Source organism: Ranitomeya imitator, chromosome 7, assembly GCF_032444005.1.
Source record: "Ranitomeya imitator isolate aRanImi1 chromosome 7, aRanImi1.pri, whole genome shotgun sequence".
NCBI classification, from domain to species: Eukaryota; Metazoa; Chordata; class Amphibia; order Anura; family Dendrobatidae; genus Ranitomeya; species Ranitomeya imitator.
This window is the reverse complement of record NC_091288.1, coordinates 57,120,919-57,134,180: the sequence shown is the minus strand read 5'-3', so window position 1 is coordinate 57,134,180 and position 13,262 is coordinate 57,120,919. Positions and strand designations below refer to the sequence as shown.

The 13,262-nt window shown below is 44.4% G+C and overlaps 1 protein-coding gene across 1 annotated transcript in view; it reads right to left on the bottom strand.

Annotated features, from left to right (window-relative positions):
• COL6A2 (collagen type VI alpha 2 chain) overlaps positions 1 to 12,060 on the bottom strand; it is a 61,577-nt gene extending 49,517 nt beyond the window's left edge. The window contains exon 1 of the mRNA XM_069733260.1: positions 11,922 to 12,060. The gene's annotated coding sequence lies outside the window, so the exon portion shown is untranslated. The remainder of the gene's footprint in view (positions 1 to 11,921) is intronic.
• Positions 12,061 to 13,262: the final 1,202 nt, after the last annotated feature.

Sequence of the window (13,262 nt, the reverse complement as noted above, 5' to 3'; positions counted from 1 at the left end):
CACCCAATTATACACTTCTGCTCCCGATATCACACCGACCTTTTTAGAAAACACCAGTGATTGTCTTACCGCTGTCTCTAACATCATGTCCTCCCTCTATCTGAAACTAAACCTGTCAAAAACTGAACTCCTCGTGTTCTCTCCCTCTACTAACCTACCTTTGCCTGACATTGCCATCTCCGTGTGCGGTTCCACCATTACTCCAAAGCAACATGCCCGCTGCCTTGGGGTCATCCTTGATTCTGACCTTTCATTCACCCCCTACATCCGATCACTGGCTCGCTCTTCTTACCTGCATCTCAAAAACATTTCTAGAATTCGCCCTTTTCTTAATTTCGACTCTGCAAAAACTCTGACTGTTTCACTTATTCATTCTCGTCTGGACTATTGTAACTCTCTACTAATCGGTCTCCCTCTTGCAAAACTCTCCCCGCTCCAATCTGTCCTGAATGCTGCAGCCAGGATCATATTCCTCACCAACCGTTACACCGATGCCTCTACCCTGTGCCAGTCATTACACTGGCTACCCATCCACTCCAGAATCCAGTACAAAACTACTACCCTCATCCACAAAGCACTCCATGGCTCAGCACCACCCTACATCTCCTCCCTGGTATCAGTCTACCACCCTACCCGTGCCCTCCGCTCCGCTAATGACCTCAGGTTAGCATCCTCAATAATCAGAACCTCCCACTCCCGTCTCCAAGACTTTACACGTGCTGCGCCGATTCTTTGGAATGCACTACCTAGGTTAATACGATTAATCCCCAATCCCCACAGTTTTAAGCGTGCCCTAAAAACTCATTTGTTCAGACTGGCCTACCGCCTCAATGCATTAACCTAACGATCCCTGTGTGGCCTATTTATAATAAAAAAAAAAAAAAAAAGGTTCCTCGCATCATGTTCTCATACACTTTATGCAGTATTAGCCCTCTGTGTCTGTACTGCTACATACTTAGGCAGGTAACTGGTTCATGCAGCTTTACATGAACACCTGAGCCTTACACTATAGCTGGTCCGAATAACTAAAGCAATTGTTACCATCCACCTCTCGTGTCTCCCCTTTTCCCCATAGTTTGTAAGCTTGCGAGCAGGGCCCTCACTCCTCCTGGTATCTGTTTTGAACTGTAGTTCTGTTATGCTGTAATGTCTATTGTCTGTACAAGTCCCCTCTATAATTTGTAAAGCGCTGCGGAATATGTTGGCGCTATATAAATAAAATTATTATTATTATTATTATTATTATACCCAGCTATTGCCCCATATCACTGCTCCCATTTGCTTCAAAACTCCTTAAGCAGCATGTCCATGCTTAACTTTCCTCCCACCTCTCATCTAACTCTCTCCTTGACAACCTCCAATCTGGCTTCCGCCCCCACCACTCCACCGAAAATGCCCTGACAAAAATTACTAATAACTTACTCACAGCCAAAGCTAACAGACAGTTCTCCATCCTCCTCCATCCCGATCTGTCCTCTGCCTTCAACACAGTCAACCACTGCCTACTGCTACAGATTATTTCTTCCCTTGACATCAAAGACCTTGCCCTGTCCTGGATTGTATTATACCTTTCCGACCGCACATTCAGCATCTCCCACTCCCACACTACCTCCTCATCCTGCCCTCTCTCTGTTGGAGTTTCTCAAGGCTCTGTCCTAGCGTCCCTACTTTTTTCCATCTATACCCTTGGCCTACGACAACTCATAAAGTCCCATAGCTGCTAGTACCACCTGTATGTGGACAACACTCAGATCTACCTCTCTGGCCCAGATGTCACCTCTCTGCTGTCCAGAATCCCAGAATGTCTGTCAGCCATATCCTCCTTCTTCACCTCTCGCTTCCTAAAACTCAATGTAGACAAAACAGAACTCATCATCTTTCCCCCATCTCGCGTACCCCCCCTACCCGATCTATCTACTATGGTAAACGGCATCACGCTCTCTCCCGCACCTGAAATCCGCTGCCTCGGGGTAACTCTTGACTCTGCCCTGTCCTTCAAACCGCATGTACAAACTCTTGCCACCTCCTGTTACCTCCAACTAAAAAATATTGCCAGAATCCGTCCCTTCCTCAGCCCACAATCTACCAAAACTCTTGTGCATGCCCTCATCATCTCCCGCTTCGATTACTGCAACAACCTTCTCTGTGGCCTCCCCTCTAACTCTCTTGCACCACTCCAGTCTGTACTCATCTCTGCTGCCTGGCTAATCCATCTCTCTCCTCACTACTCCCCTGCTTCTCCCCTCTGCAAATCCCTCCACTGACTCTCAATTCCCCAATGAATCCAGTTCAAACTACTAACACTGACCTACAAAGCCATCCACAACCTGTTCCCTCTGTATATCTCTGAACTAATCTCCCAATATCTTCCCTCACGTAATCTCCGATCCTTCCAAGACCTCCTACTCTCCTCCACACTTATTTGTTCTTCACACAACCGCCTCCAAGATTTCTCCCGAATATCCCCCATCCTCTGGAATGCCACGCCTCAACACGTCTGATTATCCACCACCCTCGGATCCTTCAGTGGAACCTGAAAACCCATCTCTTCAGGAAAGCCTACAGCCTGCAATAACCATTCTGCCGCCTCACCACCACCAGAGCTGCTGCAGCCTCGACCTTCTGTCTCTTCCCCATTATCCCATAGAATGTAAGTCCGCAAGGACAGGATCCTCACCACTCTGTACCAGCCTGTCACTGTAAATTTGTTTACTGTAAATGATATCTGTAACTCTGTACGTAACCCCTTTCTCATGTACAGCACCATGGAATTAATGGTGCTATATAAATAAATAATAATAATAATATTAGATCAGTGTTGGGTGTGCTGACTGTTCCACCCCTACGGATCTGATGACCTATTTTAACCCCTTCCCGACCTTTGACGCCACGTAGGCGTCATGAAAGTCGGTGCCAATCCGACCCATGACGCCTATGCGGCGTCATGGAAAGATCGCGTCCCTGCAGACCGGGTGAAAGGGTTAACTCCCATTTCACCCGATCTGCAGGGACAGGGGGAGTGGTAGTTTAGCCCAGGGGGGGTGGCTTCACCCCCTCGTGGCTACGATCGCTCTGATTGGCTGTTGAAAGTGAAACTGCCAATCAGAGCGATTTGTAATATTTCACCCATTATAACGGGTGAAATATTACAATCCAGCCATGGCCGATGCTGAAATATCATCGGCCATGGCTGGAAATACTAGTGTGCCCCCACCCCACCCCTCCGATCGCCTCCCACCCCCCCGATCTGGCCGGTACACTGCTCCGGCTCCCCTCCGTCCAGTGCTCCGCTCCCCCCCGTGCTCGTGTCCGCTCCCCCCGTGCTCCAATCACCCCCCCGTGCTCCAATCACCCCCCCTGCACTCCGATCCACCCCCCCCGTGCTCCGTTCCACCCCCCCGTGCTCCATTCCAGCCCCCCCGTGCTCCGTTCCACGCCCCCCGCGCTCCGTTCCACCCCTCCCGCGCTCCGATTCCCCCCCCCCGTGCTCCGATCCCCCCCCGTGGTCCCCCCCCACCCTATCATACGTACCGATCCAGCCGTGGTCCCGTCCGTCTTCTCCCGGGCGCCGCCATCTTCCAAAATGGCGGGCGCATGCGCAGTGCGCCCGCCGAATCTGCCGGCCGGCAGATTCGTTCCAAAGTGCATTCTGATCACTGAGATATAATCTATCTCAGTGATCAAAATAAAAAAAATAATAAATGACCCCCCCCCCCCCTTTGTCACCCCCATAGGTAGGGACAATAAAAAAATAAAGAAATTTTTTTTTTTCCACTGTTAGAATAGGGTTAGGGTTAGGGGTAGGGGTAGGGTTAGGGGTAGGGTTAGGGGTAGGGCTAGGGTTAGGGTTAGGGTTAGGGGTAGGGTTAGGGTTAGGGTTAGGGGTAGGGTTAGGGGTAGGGTTAGGGCTAGGGTTAGGGCTAGGGTTAGGGCTAGGGTTAGGGTTAGGAATGTGCACACGTATTCTGGTCCTCTGCGGATTTTTCCGCTGCGGATTTGATAAATCCGCAGTGCTAAACCGCTGCGGATTTATGGCGGATTTACCGCGTTTTTTTCTGCGCATTTCACTGCGGTTTTACAATTGCGATTTTCTATTGGAGCAGTTGTAAAACCGCTGCGGAATCCGCACAAAGAAGTGACATGCTGCGGAATGTAAACCGCTGCGTTTCCGTGCAGTTTTTCCGCAGCATGTGTACAGCGATTTTTGTTTCCCATAGGTTTACATTGAACTGTACACTCATGGGAAACTGCTGCGGATCCGCAGCGTGTGCACATACCTTTAGAATTAGGCTATGTGCACACGGTGCGGATTTGGCTGCGGATTCGCAGCAGTGTTCCATCAGGTTTACAGTACCATGTAAACATATGAAAAACCAAATCCGCTGTGCCCATGGTGCGGAAAATACCGCGCGGGAACGCTGCGTTGTATTTTCCGCAGCATGTCAATTCTTTGTGCGGATTCCGCAGCGTTTTACACCTGTTCCTCAATAGGAATCCGCAGGTGAAATCCGCACAAAAAACACTGGAAATCCGCGGAAAATCCGCAGGTAAAACACAGTGCCTTTTACCCGCGGATTTTTCAAAAATGGTGCGGAAATATCTCACACGAATCCGCAACGTGGGCACATAGCCTTAGGGTTAGGGTTGGAATTAGGGTTGTGGTTAGGGTTAGGGGTGTGTTGGGGTTAGGGTTGTGGTTAGGGGTGTGTTGGGGTTAGTGTTGTGGTTAGGGGTGTGTTGGGGTTAGGGTTGTGATTAGGATTATGGCTACAGTTGGGATTAGGGTTAGGGGTGTGTTGGGGTTAGTGTTGGAGTTAGAATTGAGGGGTTACCACTGTTTAGGCACATCAGGGGTCTCCAAACGCAACATGGCGCCACCATTGATTCCAGCCAATCTCGTATTCAAAAAGTCAAATGGTGCTCCCTCACTTCCGAGCCCTGACGTGTGCCCAAACAGTGGTTTACCCCCACATATGGGGTACCAGCATACTCAGGACAAACTGCGCAACAATTACTGGGGTCCAATTTCTCCTGTTACCCTTGTGAATCTAAAAAAATGCTTGCTAAAACATAATTTTTGAGGAAAGAAAAATGATTTTTTATTTTCACGGCTCTGCGTTGTAAACGTCTGTGAAGCACTTGGGGGTTCAAAGTGCTCACCACATATCTAGATAAGTTCCTTGGGGGGTCTAGTTTCTAAAATGGGGTCACTTGTGGGGGGTTTCTACTGTTTAGGCACACCAGGGGCTCTGCAAACGCAACGTGACACCCGCAGACCATTCCATCAAAGTCTGCATTTCAAAAGTCACTACTTCCCTTCTGAGCCCCGACGTGTGCCCAAACAGTGGTTTACCCCCACATATGGGGTATCAGCGTACTCAGGAGAAACTGGACAACAACTTTTGGGGTCCAATTTCTCCTGTAACCCTTGGGAAAATAAAAAATTCTGGGCTAAATAATTATTTTTGAGGAAAGAAAACGTATTTATTATTTTCACGGCTCTGCATTATAAACTTCTATGAAGCACTTGGGGGTTCAAAGTGCTCACGACACATCTAGATAAGTTCCTTTCAGGGTCTAGTTTCCAAAATGGGGTCACTTGTGGGGGGTTTCTACTGTTTAGGCACATCAGGGGCTCTGCAAACGCAACGTGACGCCCGCAGAGCATTCCATCAAAGTCTGCATTTCAAAACGTCACTACTTCAATTCCAAGCCCCGGCATGTGCCCAAACAGTAGTTTACCCCCACATATGGGGTATCACCGTACTCAGGAGAAACTGGACAACAAATATTGGGGTCAAATTTCTCCTGTTACCCTTGGGAAAATTAAAAAATTCTGGGCTAAATAATTATTTTTGAGGAAAGAAAACGTATTTATTATTTTCACGGCTCTGCATTATAAACTTCTATGAAGCACTTGGGGGTTCAAAGTGCTCACCACACATCTAGATAAGTTCCTTTGGGGGTCTAGTTTCCAAAATGGGGTCACTTGTGGGGGGTTTCTACTGTTAAGCCACATCAGGGGCTCTGCAAACGCAACGTGACGCCCACAGAGCATTCCATCAAAGTCTGCATTTCAAAACGTCACTACTTCACTTCCGAGCCCCGGCATGTGCCCAAACAGTGATTTACCCCCACATATGGGGTATCAGCGTACTCAGGAGAAACTGGACAACAACTTTTGGGGTCAAATTTCTCCTGTTACCCTTGGGAAAATAAAAAATTGCAGGCTAAAAGATCATTTTTGAGAAAATAATTTTTTTTTTAATTTTCATGGCTCTGCGTTATAAACTTCTGTGAAGCACTTGGGGGTTCAAAGTCCTCACCACACATCTAGATTAGTTCCTTTGGGGGTCTAGTTTCTAAAATGGTGTCATTTCTGGGGGATCTCCAATGTTTAGGCACACAGGGGCTCTCCAAACGTGACATGGTGTCCGCTAATGATTGGAGCTAATTTTCCATTTAAAAAGCCAAATGGCGTGCCATCCCTTCCGAGCCCTGCCGTGCGCCCAAACAGTGGTTTACCCCCACATATGGGGTATCAGCGTACTCAGGACAAACTGGACAACAATATTTGGGGTCCAATTTCTCCTATTATCCTTGGCAAAATAGGAAATTCCAGGCTAAAAAATCATTTTTGAGGAAAGAAAAATTATTTTTTATTTTCATGGCTCTGCGTTATAAACTTCTGTGAAGCACCTGGGGGTTTAAAGTGCTCAATATGCATCTAGATAAGTTCCTTGGGGGGTCTAGTTTCCAAAATGGGGTCACTTGTGCGGGAGCTCCAATGTTTAGGCACACAGGGGCTCTCCAAACGCGACATGGTGTCCGCTAACAATTGGAGCTAATTTTCCATTCAAAAAGTCAAATGGCGCGCCTTCTCTTCCGAGCCCTGCCGAGTGCCCAAACAGTGGTTTACCCCCACATATGAGGTATCGGCGTACTCGGGAGAAATTGCCCAACAAATTTTATGATCCATTTTATCCTACTGCCCATGTGAAAATGAAAAAATTGAGGCGAAAAGAATTTTTTTGTGAAAAAAAATTACTTTTTCATTTTTACAGATCAATTTGTGAAGCACCTGAGGGTTTAAAGTGCTCACTAGGCATCTAAATTAGTTCCTTGGGGGGTCTAGTTTCCAAAATGGGGTCACTTGTGGGGGAGCGCCAATGTTTAGGCACACAGGAGCTATCCAAACGCGACATGGTGTCCGCTAACGATGGAAATAATTTTTCATTCAAAAAGTCAAATGGCGCTCCTTCCCTTCCGAGCCTTACCATGTGCCCAAACAGTGGTTTACCTCCACATGTGAGGTATTGGTGTACTCAGGAGAAATTGCCCAACACATTTTAGGATCCATTTTATCCTGTTGCCCATGTGAAAATGAAAAAATTGAGGCTAAAAGAATTTTTTTGTGAAAAAAAAGTACTTTTTCATTTTTACGGATCAATTTGTGAAGCATCTGGGGGTTCAAAGTGCTCACTATGCATCTAGATAAGTTCCTTGGGGCGTCTAGTTTCCAAAATGGGGTCACTTGTGGGGGAGCTCCAATTTTTAGGCACACGGGGGCTCTCCAAACGTGACATGGTGTCCGCTAAAGAGTGGAGCCAATTTTTGATTCAAAAAGTCAAATGGCGCTCCTTCCCTTCCAAGCCCTGCCGTGCGCCAAAACAGTGGTTTACCCCCACATATGAGGTATCAGCGTACTCAGGACAAATTGGACAACAACTTTCGTGGTTCAGTTTCTCCTTTTACCATTGGGAAAATAAAAAAATTGTTGCTAAAAGATAATTTTTGTGACTAAAAAGTTAAATGTTCATTTTTTCCTTCCATGTTGCTTCTGCTGCTGTGAAGCACCTGAAGGGTTAATAAACTTCTTGAATGTGGTTTTGAGTACCTTGAGGGGTGCAGTTTTTAGAATGGTGTCACTTTTGGGTATTTTCAGCCATATAGACCCCTCAAACTGACTTCAAATGTGAGGTGGTCCCTAAAAAAAATGGTTTTGTAAATTTCGTTGTAAAAATGACAAATCGCTGGTCGAATTTTAACCCTTATAACTTCCTAACAAAAAAAAATTTTGTTTCCAAAATTGTGCTGATGTAAAGTAAACATGTGGAAAATGTTATTTATTAACTATTTTGTGTCACATATCTCTCTGGTTTAACAGAATAAAAATTCAAAATGTGAAAATTGCGAAATTTTCAAAATTTTCGCCAAATTTCCGTGTTTATCACAAATAAATGCAGAATTTATTGACCTAAATTTACCACTAACATGAAGCCCAATATGTCACGAAAAAACAATCTCAGAACCGCTAGGATCCGTTGAAGCGTTCCTGAGTTATTACCTCATAAAGGGACACTGGTCAGAATTGCAAAAAACGGCAAGGTCTTTAAGGTCAAAATAGGCTGGGTCTTGAAGGGGTTAACTGTTATCAAGTCCCACTGAACTCCTCGTGTTCTCTCCCTCTACTAACCTACCTTTGCCTGACATTGCCATCTCCGTGTGCGGTTCCACCATTACTCCCAAGCAACATGCCCACTGCCTTGGGGTCATCCTTGATTCTGACCTTTCCTTCACCCCCCACATCCGATCATTGGCTCGCTCTTCTTATCTGCATCTCAAAAGCATTTCTAGAATTCGCCCTTTTCTTACTTTTGACAGTGCAAAAACTCTTACTGTTTCACTCATTCATTCTCGCCTGGACTATTGTAACTCTCTCTTAATTGGCCTCCCTCTTACCAAACTCTCCCGGCTCCAATCTGTCCTGAATGCTTCTGCCAGGATTATTTTCCTCACCAACTGTTACACCGATGCCTCTACCCTGTGCCAGTCATTACACTGGTTACCCATCCACTCAAGAATCCAGTACAAAACTATTACCCTCATCCACAAAGCACTCCATGGCTCAACACCACCCTACATCTCCTCCCTGGTCTCAGTCTACCACCCTACCCATGCCCTCCATTCTGCTAATGACCTGAGGTTAAAATCATCAATAATCAGAACCTCCCACTCCCGTCTCCAAGACTTTTCATGTGCTTCGCCAATTCTTTGGAATGCACTACCCAGGTTAATACGATTAATCCCCAATCCCCACAGTTTTAAGCGTGCCCTAAAAATGCATTTGTTCAGACTGGCCTACCGCCTCAACGCATTAACCTAACCATCCATGTGTGGCCTATTAAAAAAAACCCTTAAACCTTAATCAGGTTCCTCGCATCATGTTCTCGTACACTTTATGCAGTTAATAGCCCTCTGTGTCTGTACTGCTACATACTTAGGCAGTTAACTGGTTCATGCAGCTTTACATGAACACCCGAGCCTTACACTATGGCTAGTCCGAATAACTAAAGCAATTGTTACCATCCACCTCTCGTGTCTCCTCTTTTCCTCATAGTTTGTAAGCTTGCGAGCAGGGCCCTCATTCCTCTTGGTATTTATTTTGAACTGTGATTTTTGTTATGATGTAACGTCTATTGTCTGTACAAATCCCCTCTATAATTTGTAAAGCGCTGCGGAATATGTTGGCGCTATATAAATAAAATTATTATTATTATTAGAGGAAGTACACGATGTATGTATGTGAAACACCATTGCTCATATTAGTGTGCATTGGCTGTTCTAAGGTACCGCAGCTCGGCTACCATTCATTTCAATAGGAGCTGAGCTGTGGTACCTAAGAAAAGTCATTTGCTTCAAAAAGCATCCAGCAACTTCAGGGGTTAACACAGTCACAGGAGATAGGAAGTGATTAGCAGAGCCCTTGGGGTTGTAGAGAACTTGTTGACTATTCTGGCAGCATCCAAAGGGATGAGTGGTGTGTGATCTATCTCTCACAAAAGTTCAGGCAAGGGAACCATAAGGACACAGGATTACATTAAAAAGTGAGAAGCTGGCCTAACCCCTGTACTGCTACTTGAGAAAGTCTATCAGGAGCAGGAAGATATGGACTGGAAGTAATTGTGTCACAGGGATAATCTCCCTCATCAAACTCTCCCCTCTCCTCCATCTCACTATGCTAGTAGGAATGCTGTGTTCTACTGTGCCTTTGTAAAGAGTCTTGATCTGTGCTATCAAAAGAGACTGTTAGTGAATGTGCCTCTAAGAAGCAGCTGTACCGTTTATAAAGCCTGTGCTTAAGAGACTTGAATTGCACTGGACGTGCTGTGATATTAAAATACACTGTTCATCTGTTCATGAGAACTCTATCAATTGTATCTGTGTCGCTCCATCTTGTCGCCCTGAGTAACGGTTCCCCCAGAGTTCCTAAGATTTCATGAGACCTGTCCCACCCCTATCTGAACCTAGCAGCGTGCATGTAACACAGTCATTGGCCATAGCTCCAAGTGTTAGCTGAATGGCGAAAGGCTGACATCCAGCACCCCAAAGATGGATGAATAGATTTCATAGTCATGGATAACCCCACTAAGTATTGGATTTTATAGCCCGATAACTTTTCCAGAGTAAATTCCTGCAACTGATGATATTTTCACCAAAGTCCACAAATGGTGCTACTATTCTCCGCTGACGCAGAAAAAAAGTAAAAAAAAAAAAATCTCTGCCACTTTTCTTTCTACGTTATGGTTAAAAAAGAAAGTAAATAATACCAGGAAAGTTAATCCCAGTGCGAATAGTTACTGTAGGAATATGGGGTAATGCCATTATGTTACTGATGTTGTCCCGCCATATAATAATACAGCGGCCATAATAAAATGACATCAGTAATTGAGTCCCACCCATTCTGATTTCTGGTTGGCTGATGTAATGATATGATGTGATATAGGTGGCTGCACTCATGGCTGCTGATAAAATGATAAAATTGATTGTTTATATTTTGGCACACATATTTATAAATCCATGTAAAGTATAAAAATAAGGAATACATAAATGCATACAATCATACAAGCTCCATAGATGGTCATAGCCCAGTTGTGTCTTTTGCTGTAAGCCAAATGTCTACTATAATTTCACAATCTATAGGCGATTTATTGCACATGTCATAGTACACTGGTCCCAATCTGAGGCTCATCAGCTTCACCGAGACTACAAATCCCAACATGACCTGGGAGTTGTAGTACCACAGCAGCTTGACAGCTGCAGGTAATTCATATTATCTGACAGTATTTGCAATTACAGATCATCAATAGTATTACTTTTTGTATAATAATAATAATAATAATAATAATCGATCGCGCCTATCATTCATGGCGAAATATTGAAGTCCTTACACTGTACCGCTTTGTAACTTAAAAGTGCCGATAATCTTCTATTAATCCTAACATGTAGAATATATGAGAATGTAACCTCTTATAAAGAATAATTGGAGGAGTGGACAGAAAGCGGACATAATATTATCCCCAATGTTCCTGGGGAGACCCCGCTCTAACATAGGATGTTTAGGTCTGGTCTATACAGGATGAGTATTATCTACAAACTAACAACCAACTTTAAAAAAAAATGAACTAAAACTTTGTTCTGGATCTTACATCCTATGTAATACTGTCATTTCTTTGAGAATGCTGAAAACAATCTCTTCCTTTTGTTATTCCACATACATAGAAATTCTCAAATTGAATCAAAAAGGAGCAATGATCATATAATCATTAAATCGATTCGACCAGAAATTGATCAGACTTTTTTAAAAATGATCAAACGCTTTAGCATATAAACCATGATGGTGGGAGAAGTCTCCCTTATAGGGAGCAGGGTACAATAGGAATTGTTTCCTGCCATGTAAATCATTCCCAAATCTGCACATTTCTCCCCAGCCTACTTGTGATTTTGGTACCTGATCAGTTAACCATAAGTATGCCAAAACAACCCTCTACCGCGTTACAAGATTGGGTTGATTGACGCTATTGGTTTTTGACGTCCCAAATCTAAACCTTACATTTTACATAAAATATTAGAATTCTTACCTTAAAGGTAGTAAGAAAGCGACTGTTTTTTATACTGTCAGTTTCTGGCTGGACCTGTGCATTCTCTGTAGTAAGAGAGAAGCTGATGCTGGAGATGGGACCTTCTTCTCAGGACAGAAAAGTTTCCTTCCTACACCCAAGCGCCTTCTATCTTTGCAGTTTTTTTTTTCTAATTTTGGGTCAGCCCCTTGGAATCCCTTGCAAGTTATATGAAATTGTCATGCCAACACTCTACCACTGGGTGGCGCTGTGGATCCACTGACGGGTGTGGAAGTACATGCTCCATGCTCACGGAATGCGTTTGATCTACCATTTTTTCCATCTAATAATTTTTTTTTCTTTCATGAGAAAAATCATATTTTTATACCGCAATTAATTTCCTGTCGAATAAAACATAAAGAATGACTAAATGCTGGACTTATTCTTTTGGTAGGAGTTTTTGGTAGGACTACAAGTAACAGTATGTTGTGGCTTCTGAGTTGCTATTTTTCGATTCTAATGATTTTTTTTTGCAGCTTTTCGTTTTGTCTTGAGATGATTCCAGTGTGATTCCATGTGGGAAATTATAGAGTATCAAAACTGAGAGTTCATTAATATACAAAATTATCTACACTCTAAGGATTGAAGAATCGGGCTCAGTGAGTTCAGGTTTTCATTCATTCTCATTTCCCCCAGTCTCTAACATCCAGCCCCTCACTGTGCAGTTACTTGCATGCCTTTACTAACGTGTGTGACAGAACGGCTGGTGGTAAGAGCTCAAACGTGATGCTTGCAGAGAACATATTGTGATGGTTTATCGACTGGGTCTGAGCCTTTCCAAAAGAACTGGTCATCTTGGATGTACCTGTTATGCAATGGCGAATATCTCCAAAAGTGGGACTAGGAAGGAAGTGAGGAGCAAAATCTAGCTGTGCCAGAACACACAGTGCATTGCTTCTTGTATCGTTACAGACTGGTCAAAAGGTTCAAACTGACACCAGACCGCCTCTGAAGGTGCCTTCAATGATCACACAAGAATCGGAACTGGACCTTGGAGCAGTGGAAGCAGCTGACCTGGTCTGATGAATCATGAATTTTTTACATGTAGAATTTCTCTAGTGTGTGGTTCACTTAACTAGGAAAGAGATGCACCGGGACAGAAAAGTCGATGAACTACCTGTTTGAATAATATTTTGCTGGAAAACTTAGATCCTGGCAATAATTTGACAGCTTAAAAGTAGCTAGCTCACTATAGAGGTAGACCTCTAAATGGGGTCACTGGCAACAAAGGGCAAGGTTCTGAACTCCTGATTCCCAACATAGATCCATAACATTTTCCTTGAGCTGCCCCGTAGGAGGAAA